The sequence below is a fragment of the Gossypium hirsutum genome, chromosome A06 (genome assembly GCF_007990345.1).
Source record: "Gossypium hirsutum isolate 1008001.06 chromosome A06, Gossypium_hirsutum_v2.1, whole genome shotgun sequence".
Lineage (NCBI taxonomy): Eukaryota > Viridiplantae > Streptophyta > Magnoliopsida > Malvales > Malvaceae > Gossypium > Gossypium hirsutum.
Window position 1 is genome coordinate 23745832 of NC_053429.1, and position 8659 is coordinate 23754490.

An 8659-nucleotide genomic window follows, 5' to 3' on the forward strand; every position below is an offset into this window, starting at 1 on the left:
TGTCACAAGAGTACTTATATGTGGATACAAAGTAAAAGGAATGATAGTAAAATTATCAATTTGTTACAATTTAGTACAATTGAAACGCATATTAAAGTAAACCAAAAGTTTACTGATACAAATGCATTTACTACTTGGCATCACTAGTTAGACCATCTTGGATCATATATGATGTGAAAATTAATTCAGAATTCATATGGACATTCATTAAAGAACCAAAAGATTCTTTAACTTAAAGAATTCTCATTTGTTGGTTATTCCCAATGAAAATTGATTGTTAGAAACTCACCAGCTAAAGTTGAGATTTAATGTCTTGCATTTCTGAAATGAATATGGATTCATTCACCCACCATGTGGATAGTTTTGATATTATATGATTTTGGTAGATGCATCTACAAAATAATCACATATGTGTTATCAACTTATAACCTGTCAGTTTGCAAGATTGCTTGTTTAAATAATTAATTTCAGATAATGCAATTAAGACAATTAATCTTACTAATACTGATGATTTTATATCTCAGTCTTTAATTGATTGAGTTTGAAAAACTTTTGTAAAAGTTTGTTATTTATGCGTATAATGGCCAAGAGAAATTATTGATTTAACACCTCTAATTAATGTCTAAATCATTACTTATGGGAACTAAGCTTCCTATTTCAACATGTGATTATGTTGACTTACGTGTTGTACGCATCAAGCCAATTAGTTAGAAATACTCCCAATTACAATTGGTTTTTGATCAAAAGTTAAATATTTCTCATCTTTGAATTTTTGTTTGTGTGTATATGTTCCAATTGCTCCACCACAACGCATAAAGATGAGTGAATCCTTAAAGAATGTTGGGAATATATATTAATTACAAGTCTCTTTGTATTATTAGATGTTTTGAATGTATTGGAGATTTAATTATGACATGATTTGTGATTATAATTTTGATTAAATAGTTTTCTCAACATTAGGAGGAGGGAAATAATAACTTGTAATGAGTCAAGGGGAGAGTAATTTGAACAAGAAGTTCTACAAGGATAACTCATTATAAGTTAACTGTTAGATGTGTTTACAAGCTTAATGAGAAAAACCAAGTGTTATATATCATCTAATATTTTAATTTGAATCAAAGTCCCAGTAGGACAACCAGTTAGAATAAATAATAGATTGATCAATTCCAAAAATGAAAATTCTTCTGAATGGTCATATAGTGGAGGCGGGTGCTCGAAAAGAGACCCAAGACATAACTAATAAGTAAAACTATAGAAGAGATTTAGGTACCTGAAACTGAAGATTAAATTAGTAAAAATAAAGAAATCCCGATACGTTATGTCAATTAAGAAAAATGTGGAATCGATAATAAAAGTGGTCGATAATGGTTTTGCATACAATATTATTTTTGAAATAATGAAATAAAAGGAGAATCTTGAATAAATCTATGGAATAGATTGTTCAAAATAGAAAGACGCAACTCAAGTACAATTAAATTTGTGGATTTTTTAGACCAGTAGTCCAAATATCTAAAGGTATAAAACCAGTAACGGTACAAATGAAGTAGTTTTGCAAAAGCGGAATAAAAATATGAAATTTTTCGCTAAGCCTTGGCATTAATTGTGAAAAGATATAATAATATTTTGTGTGGATACAATAACCTTTAGATTTATTATTAAATTGACAGTTCATAAAATATTTAATTTGCGTCTAATGGTTGTTGTTACAACCTTTTATGAATCACTATATAGTGTAAAATTTATATTAAAATCATTGGATTTAGAATGTTAGAAGCGTATTAAAATTATCGAGAATTTGTTCATTTATATGAATTGAAATAATTTAAACATATGTGGTAAGTTTGACTTAGCGAATAGTAGTTGAAGGAGGATTATAAAATAATCCAAAATACCTATTTGTGTTTTTATAGAAGATTTATGATTAAAGTTTCATATGATTATTGATGAAACTCCTGAAGAGATCAAAATGTATTTCCCCAAAATTTTTCCTCACTCATGACTTTCAAAAGAATGGTGATATAAATGCTTACCAGATACATTCAAATAGTCATTTGAAAGACTAGTATTCAAAATTGAATACGTAGAATATGAGAAAGTATGTGATGTTTTCATGAGGGGGAGTAAATACGCGCTGTGCTCTTTTTCCCTTAACCGAGGTTTTGTTTGTAATGCCCCAATTTTCTTATGTCTGCCTCTGTAAAATTTTGGCATAACTTTGTATCTGCTTCAGTGAGTTAAGTGTTCTAGGTGTGTGTGTGAGGTCCCAAGTTCAAGCCCTAACTTTAGCAATTTTGTTATTTTTGGAAGTAAGCTTTATCCTTATTCGGTGGGCTTATAGTTAATTGTCTATAATCCCATATCAGAATGAGCTTGTTGGTTCGGGTGGTAAGGGAGTTGGTGTTGAAGGTCCTGTGTTCGAATCCCTGCGCAAGCATGGGTATTTATTTTTGGTTCGGCTATGGCAAGTGTTTTGGTGGAGTTGAGTTTCTGAGTAGTGGCTATTAGTGGGTTAGTAGAAAGGAATTTTAAGGATTCCTGATATTATCTAATTCCTTTCATTTTTTCAAATTTTCCTCTCTCCTCCCAAAATTCCCATAGTTTTTGACATGCATTCTTCTTCTTCCTACTCTTGTCTCCTCTTTTCTTTTTCACTGATTTATTTTTTTCGTTTTCCTATTTGCTACCAAATTTTAGCGCCTCTTTAGTTCAGTGCCTTCCGTGCGTGACCGGTAAGTTGGGTAGAGTAATTGTGTTTCAGTTGTTAATCCATTATTGATGGGTGTTATTAGTGCTAATTAGGGGAAGATTCAGGGGCTTAAATCGTTTTTGTTAACTTAGTTTCTTAGAATTTACCATGGTTCAATTGAAGGTAAGGTTTGATGGCTTTTCGAATGAATAGCTTGATTCGGGTTCGATTTTAATTCAATTTTAAATGACTAAATTAGTGTCTTAATGGATGATTTCAGGTTTTGGAGGGCTCAAGAGCATTCTTGCATCGAATCGATACTGGGTGTGTACCCGTAACGCAAGAAAGCGAGTTTTTGGCAAAAGCCAAAAACCTTACTATCGACACCACACGGCCGTGTGGTAGGCCATGTACAATGACATGACCGTGTGGTAGGCCGTGAGCGATGACACGGCCGTGTGCAAGACAAGGCTATGTGCTGGCCAGAATGTGGTCGTGTGAGCCATACGGGTTAGGCCAGATTGGGTGTGTGAGCCCATACGAGCATGCTACATGGGCGTGTGGTAACTAGGCCAAGCCTGTGATCCATACTGGCAAGACCAATCTAAGCGTGTGGGCCCACACAAGCAATACGGACGTGTGGGCCCATTTATCTGTATTTTTCTCTAAGGTTGCACAGGTCGTCCCTAATGACTGTGGGCCTACTGTAGGGTTAGTAAGGGCTAACAAAACACTAAACTGTATGATCTGTTTTGCTGATACTCTATATTGAGCATGATAGTATAAGCATGTTATATTTGTATGTAAGCATGTACGCATAGTTGATCTGTATGTCTGAAACTGAATATTTTGTATCTGATATTGGGGTTGGGATGATATATATATGGAGGAAGTGTTTTGAAAGGCATTTATCGCCTATATCATGGCAGCTTGGCTGCACTTAATCTATTATGTACCGTATCGGTACAACGTGGTGTGTAAGGCTGGATGGGTGTTTTTAAACCCCACATGGTGCGTAAGGATGGTTGGAGATGGTGTGTAGAGGATGGGGGGTAGGACATTTGACTTCTAATTCTGATCTGTATATCTGTGTCTGTATCTGAGATAGGCTTAGGCTCGAATCTGCATCTGTCTGATTTTGATTTTCTGTTATGTGCATGTTTAATTCTGTGGGGTTACACACTGAGTTTACATAAACTCACTCTTTTTTGTTTAATCTGTACAGGTAATCCACAAAGTTAGGAGGATCGATGCAGCGAAGGACTCGATGGGGACCATACATTATCACTAGTTTATTTTGTTTTATGGTTTCTTTTAAGTTGTATTTTTTGAGACTGTATGGACTTTTTAAATTGTCTGGCTTTGGTTTTGGGTTTTTGGATTTAACCTACATATTTTTATGATGGTTTCATGTTAAGCATTTTTTCTAAAAATACGAACTATTTTTCTCAAACACGACATTTTTCTAAGCTTTCGCTAAATTAATAAGTTTTAAGGCAAGTCGACTAATTGAACATATGGTTGAAATAAGTAAAAGCAATTAAAGGTTTTTATCGAGTTAGCTCCGTTTTCAAAATCCCTTTCATGTGACATCGTCAGATACAACCATAACATCTAGGCCAGGTTTGGGGTGTTACATTTAGTGGTATCAGAGTTAGGTTGCAAAACTCGATGTGGATTTTGGGTTTCAAAATGGGTATAAGGAATTGGTTTTCAAATGGTTTAAAAATATTTTGATTAGTATGTGGTTCACTGAGTCTCTAGCGCTGACTCTGTAAGTATTTCTGATTTCTGATAGAAAATTCTGAAAACATTAATGATAGCTACTTGAAAACACTATAGTTAGTACACTCTGAAACTGTAATCAAACTGGTTGAGACTAAAATTTTCGGAAACAACTCTGAAATTCTGATACCTTATGCATAAAACACCTGTTAATAAATATTGAAACCGATGCATAATTTTTTTAATGTGGATAAAACTTCTAAGTCACAATGAGTGCATGAGGTATCCGTGGATACGGTATTCGAGGCTGAGGTAGAGGCCTTAGGGAGGCTCCAGCTGAGTCTTCATCAAAAGGCAGCATGCCGAATCTAGACACTAGTGAGACACCTGTGTCACATACTACTGAGACCGGGTCATAGAGTCATTCTGCTGGGGACGATGTACTGTCCCAAGCCATGTTAAAGATATTGGAGAGGGTCGCTGGACCTAATTCTGGATCTGGAGGCAGAGGGTCGGTAACTGAGCGACTCCGGTCTAATAGAGTTGAGTTATTTAAGAGTGTCATAGGAGTCACCCCTAATGTGGCTGAGTACTAGTTGAAGGCTACTGAGAGGATTATGGATGATTTGACTATACCCTCGAGCAAAAATTGAAGGGTACAGTCTCCTTACTTCGCGATGAGGCTTACTAGTGGTAGTTGACAGCGAAGGAGAGCACTCAACTTGATCGATAGACCTGGGACTTCTTTAAGACTACCTTCTAGAGTAAGTATGTGGAAGTAAGCTATGTTGATGCTCGCAGGCGTGAGTTTTTGAACCTCATGTAAGGTGACTGATCTGTGGCCGAGTATGAAGCTGAATTTCTGAGGTTGAGCCGCTATGCTCGAGGCATGGTGTAATGCCCTAAAATATCTATTTCAAATTTTGTGGAAATGTGACACAAATGTGTATCTACTCCAGTGAAAATGTGAGCTTCTGCGTAAGGGTGTCCCTTTCGTCTGGACTGATGCACAACAAGAGAGCTTTAAGAAGCTTAAGACTGTTCTAACTGAGGCTCCTGTTTTGATACAGACTAAACCTAGAAAGGAGTTTGTGGTTTACAGTGACGCATCACATGTGGGTTTCGGTTGTGTTCTGATGCAGGACGGTAAAGTAGAGACACTATCTGTACGATGAGAAGTGCATTATCTACACTGATCACAAAAGCCTTAAGTACCTCTTGGTTTAGAAGGAGTTGAATCTTAGGCAGCATAGATAGATTGAGCTGCTTAAGGACTATGACTATTCTATTGAGTACCATCCTGGCAAGACCAATGTGATGGCCGATGCATTGAGCCGTAGGGCAATGACTAATCTAATAGCGATGTTCGCTCGACTTAGTTTGTTCGACGATGGTAGTTTGTTGGTTGAGCTATAGGTTAAACTGACTTGGATAGAACAGATTCGTAATAGGTAGTTAGAGGATCTGTCGTTCAGTCTTCGTTTCCGTGAGATTGAGAGTGGCAACACTTCTGACTTTGGGCTGAATAATAATGGAGTACTTTGTTTCCATGGTCAAATTTGTGTACCGAATGATACTGATCTGAGACAGTCTATTCTGAGAGAGACACATAGTAGCCCTTATGCTATGCATCCCGGTAGGAATAAAATGTATCGAGACCTTCGAGAACTATACTGGTGGCCGGGATTGAAAAGAGAATTTACTAATTTTGTGGCACGTTGTTTGACATGCTAGCAGGTTAAGGCTGAGCATCAGTTACCTTCGGGTTTGCTGCAGCCGGTTAAAATTCCCTTATGGAAATGGGAACAAGTGACTATGGACTTCGTTAGTGGGTTGCCCTTGACACCCACTAAGAAAGATTCTGTTTGGGTTATCGTGGATCGACTAACCAAGTCTGCGCACTTCATTCCGGTTAGAACCAATTGTTTTTTCAGAAGTTAGTGAAATTGTATATCTCGGAGATAATTAAAGTACATAGGGTTTCGGTGTCGATCATTTCTGATAGGAATCCTCGCTTCACGTGTCAGTTCTAAAAAAGTTACATAAGGCTTTGGGTTCGAGATTAGACTTCAGTATTGCATTCCATCCTTAGACGATGGTCCATCTGAGAGAGTGATTCAGATACTAGAGGATATGTTGAGGAGCTGTGTTATTGATTTTCAAGGTAGTTGGAAGGGTTATCTGCCGCTAACATAGTTCACCTATAATAATATCTTCCAGTCTAGCATTCAGATGGCACCTTATGAAGCTTTTTATGGATGTAAGTGTCGCACTCCCCTATGTTTGACTGAATTGGGTGAACGACGGGTTCTGGGTCCCGAGTTAGTCTCCAAGACAGAGGATAAGGTTCGACTGATTAAGGATCGTCTGAAGGCGGCATTTGATAAACATAAGTCTTATGCTGATCTGAAGAGACGTGAGATTGAGTATTCTGTGGGGGACTTCGTATTTCTTAAGGTCTCACCATGGAAGAAGGTTCTGAGGTTCGGTCGCAAGGGCAAATTGAGCCTTAGGTTTATTGGGCCTTACCGAATTCTAAAACGAATGGAACCTGTTGCTTATCAGTTGGAGTTACCTCCAAAGCTAGACCGTATTCATGATGTATTCCACGTCTCGATGTTGAGGCGCTACCGCTCTGACCCTACCATGTTGTTCCTATTGAGGAGATTGAGGTTAGGCCAGATTTGACCTTCGAGGAAGAGTCAGCTCAGATTTTGGATCGCGATGTAAATGTTCTTCAGAGGAAGTCTATTCCTTTAGTGAAGGTACTGTGGCAGAATCTTAGCACTGAGGAGGCCAGGTGGGAGCTGAATGATGTGATACGTCAATAGTATCCTCATCTGTTCTGATCAGGTAAATTTAGAGGCTGAATTTTTCTTTTAGGGGGTAGAGTTGTAACGCCCCAAAATTTCTATTTCAACTTTTGTGGAAATATGACAAAATTGTGTATCTGCTTCAATGGTTAAGTGTTCTAGGTGTGTGTGTGTGAGGTCCAAAGTTCAAGCCTTGCGTTTGGAAAATTTTGGTATTTTTCTAACTTAGGCAGTGGGCTTACATTAATTTATTTATAAAACCCTATCAGAATGAGCCTACTGGTCTGGTGGGTAAGTGGAGTGTTAGTTGGTTGGAGGTCCTGTGTTCGAGTCCCTGCGTGAGCAAGGGAATTATTTTTGCTTGAGGCGTGTGGCGTGTGGTGGAGTTCAAGTTAAATTGAAATTCTGAATAGTGGATGCTAGTGGATTGGATTGAGAAAATTAAGGGATATCCCATTTTATTTTCTTTTTATCAATTTTTCTCTCTCCTACCTAATTTCACCCAGTTTTTGACATTTTTTTCTCAAATTTCTTCTTTTTCCAACTCTCACTTCTGATCGTCGTACCTTTTACTTCCTGTTCATTTTTCTGTCTTGCGAGTCCTCGCAGTTGGGTTTTGTAGGTAAGTCCTTTTGAAGTTCTGGAAGTTTAGAAACGGTATAGAGTTTAGTAATGTGTTATTTTCTTGATTAGATGTTGCTCGAGGGACTGGTGGCTGCTAATCGGCACTCGTATTGTGTGAAGGCTTCGTTTCTCGTTTAAAAGTAAGGGTTTCGATAGTTTCTGAAGTTGTCTAATTCATTATGGTTAGATGTAGTGTCACTCTTTTTGGCTAATGCGGTGTTATTTTGAATACTATTTAAGCTTCTAGAGGTCCGAGATTGTTTTACAGTGAATCGATACCAGGTGTGTATCCGAATCGTAAGAAATTACATTTTTGGCAAAAGCTGAAAACCTTTCTGTCGATGCCACACTGTCGTATGGTAGGTCGTATGCCATAACACGGGCGTGTGATCGACGAGTCCAGGCCATGCGCTCAAGAAACGACTGTGTGATGGCCAGGTAGGCCATGTGTGATACACGAGCTAGACCGGGTAGTCCACATAGACATGTGGAAATCTAGGCCAGGCTGTGTAATCGACATGGACAAGGCCAAACTAGGCCGTATGGGCCACACGAGCAAGCCACATAGGTATGTGAACCCATTTAACTGAAATGTATTCTAAGGTTGCACGGGTCACCCAAGTTGACTATGTACCCACTGTAGGGTCGGTAAGCACTACTTAGACCTTTAAATGCATGAACTGTATGTATGATGTATGTACTGAGCATGAGGATTATATGAATGACCACTGAACTGTGTGTATAACTGATATTTATGTATTAGCATGTCATATACTGTATGTTGCATTGCATTGGGTTGGGATGTTGATAT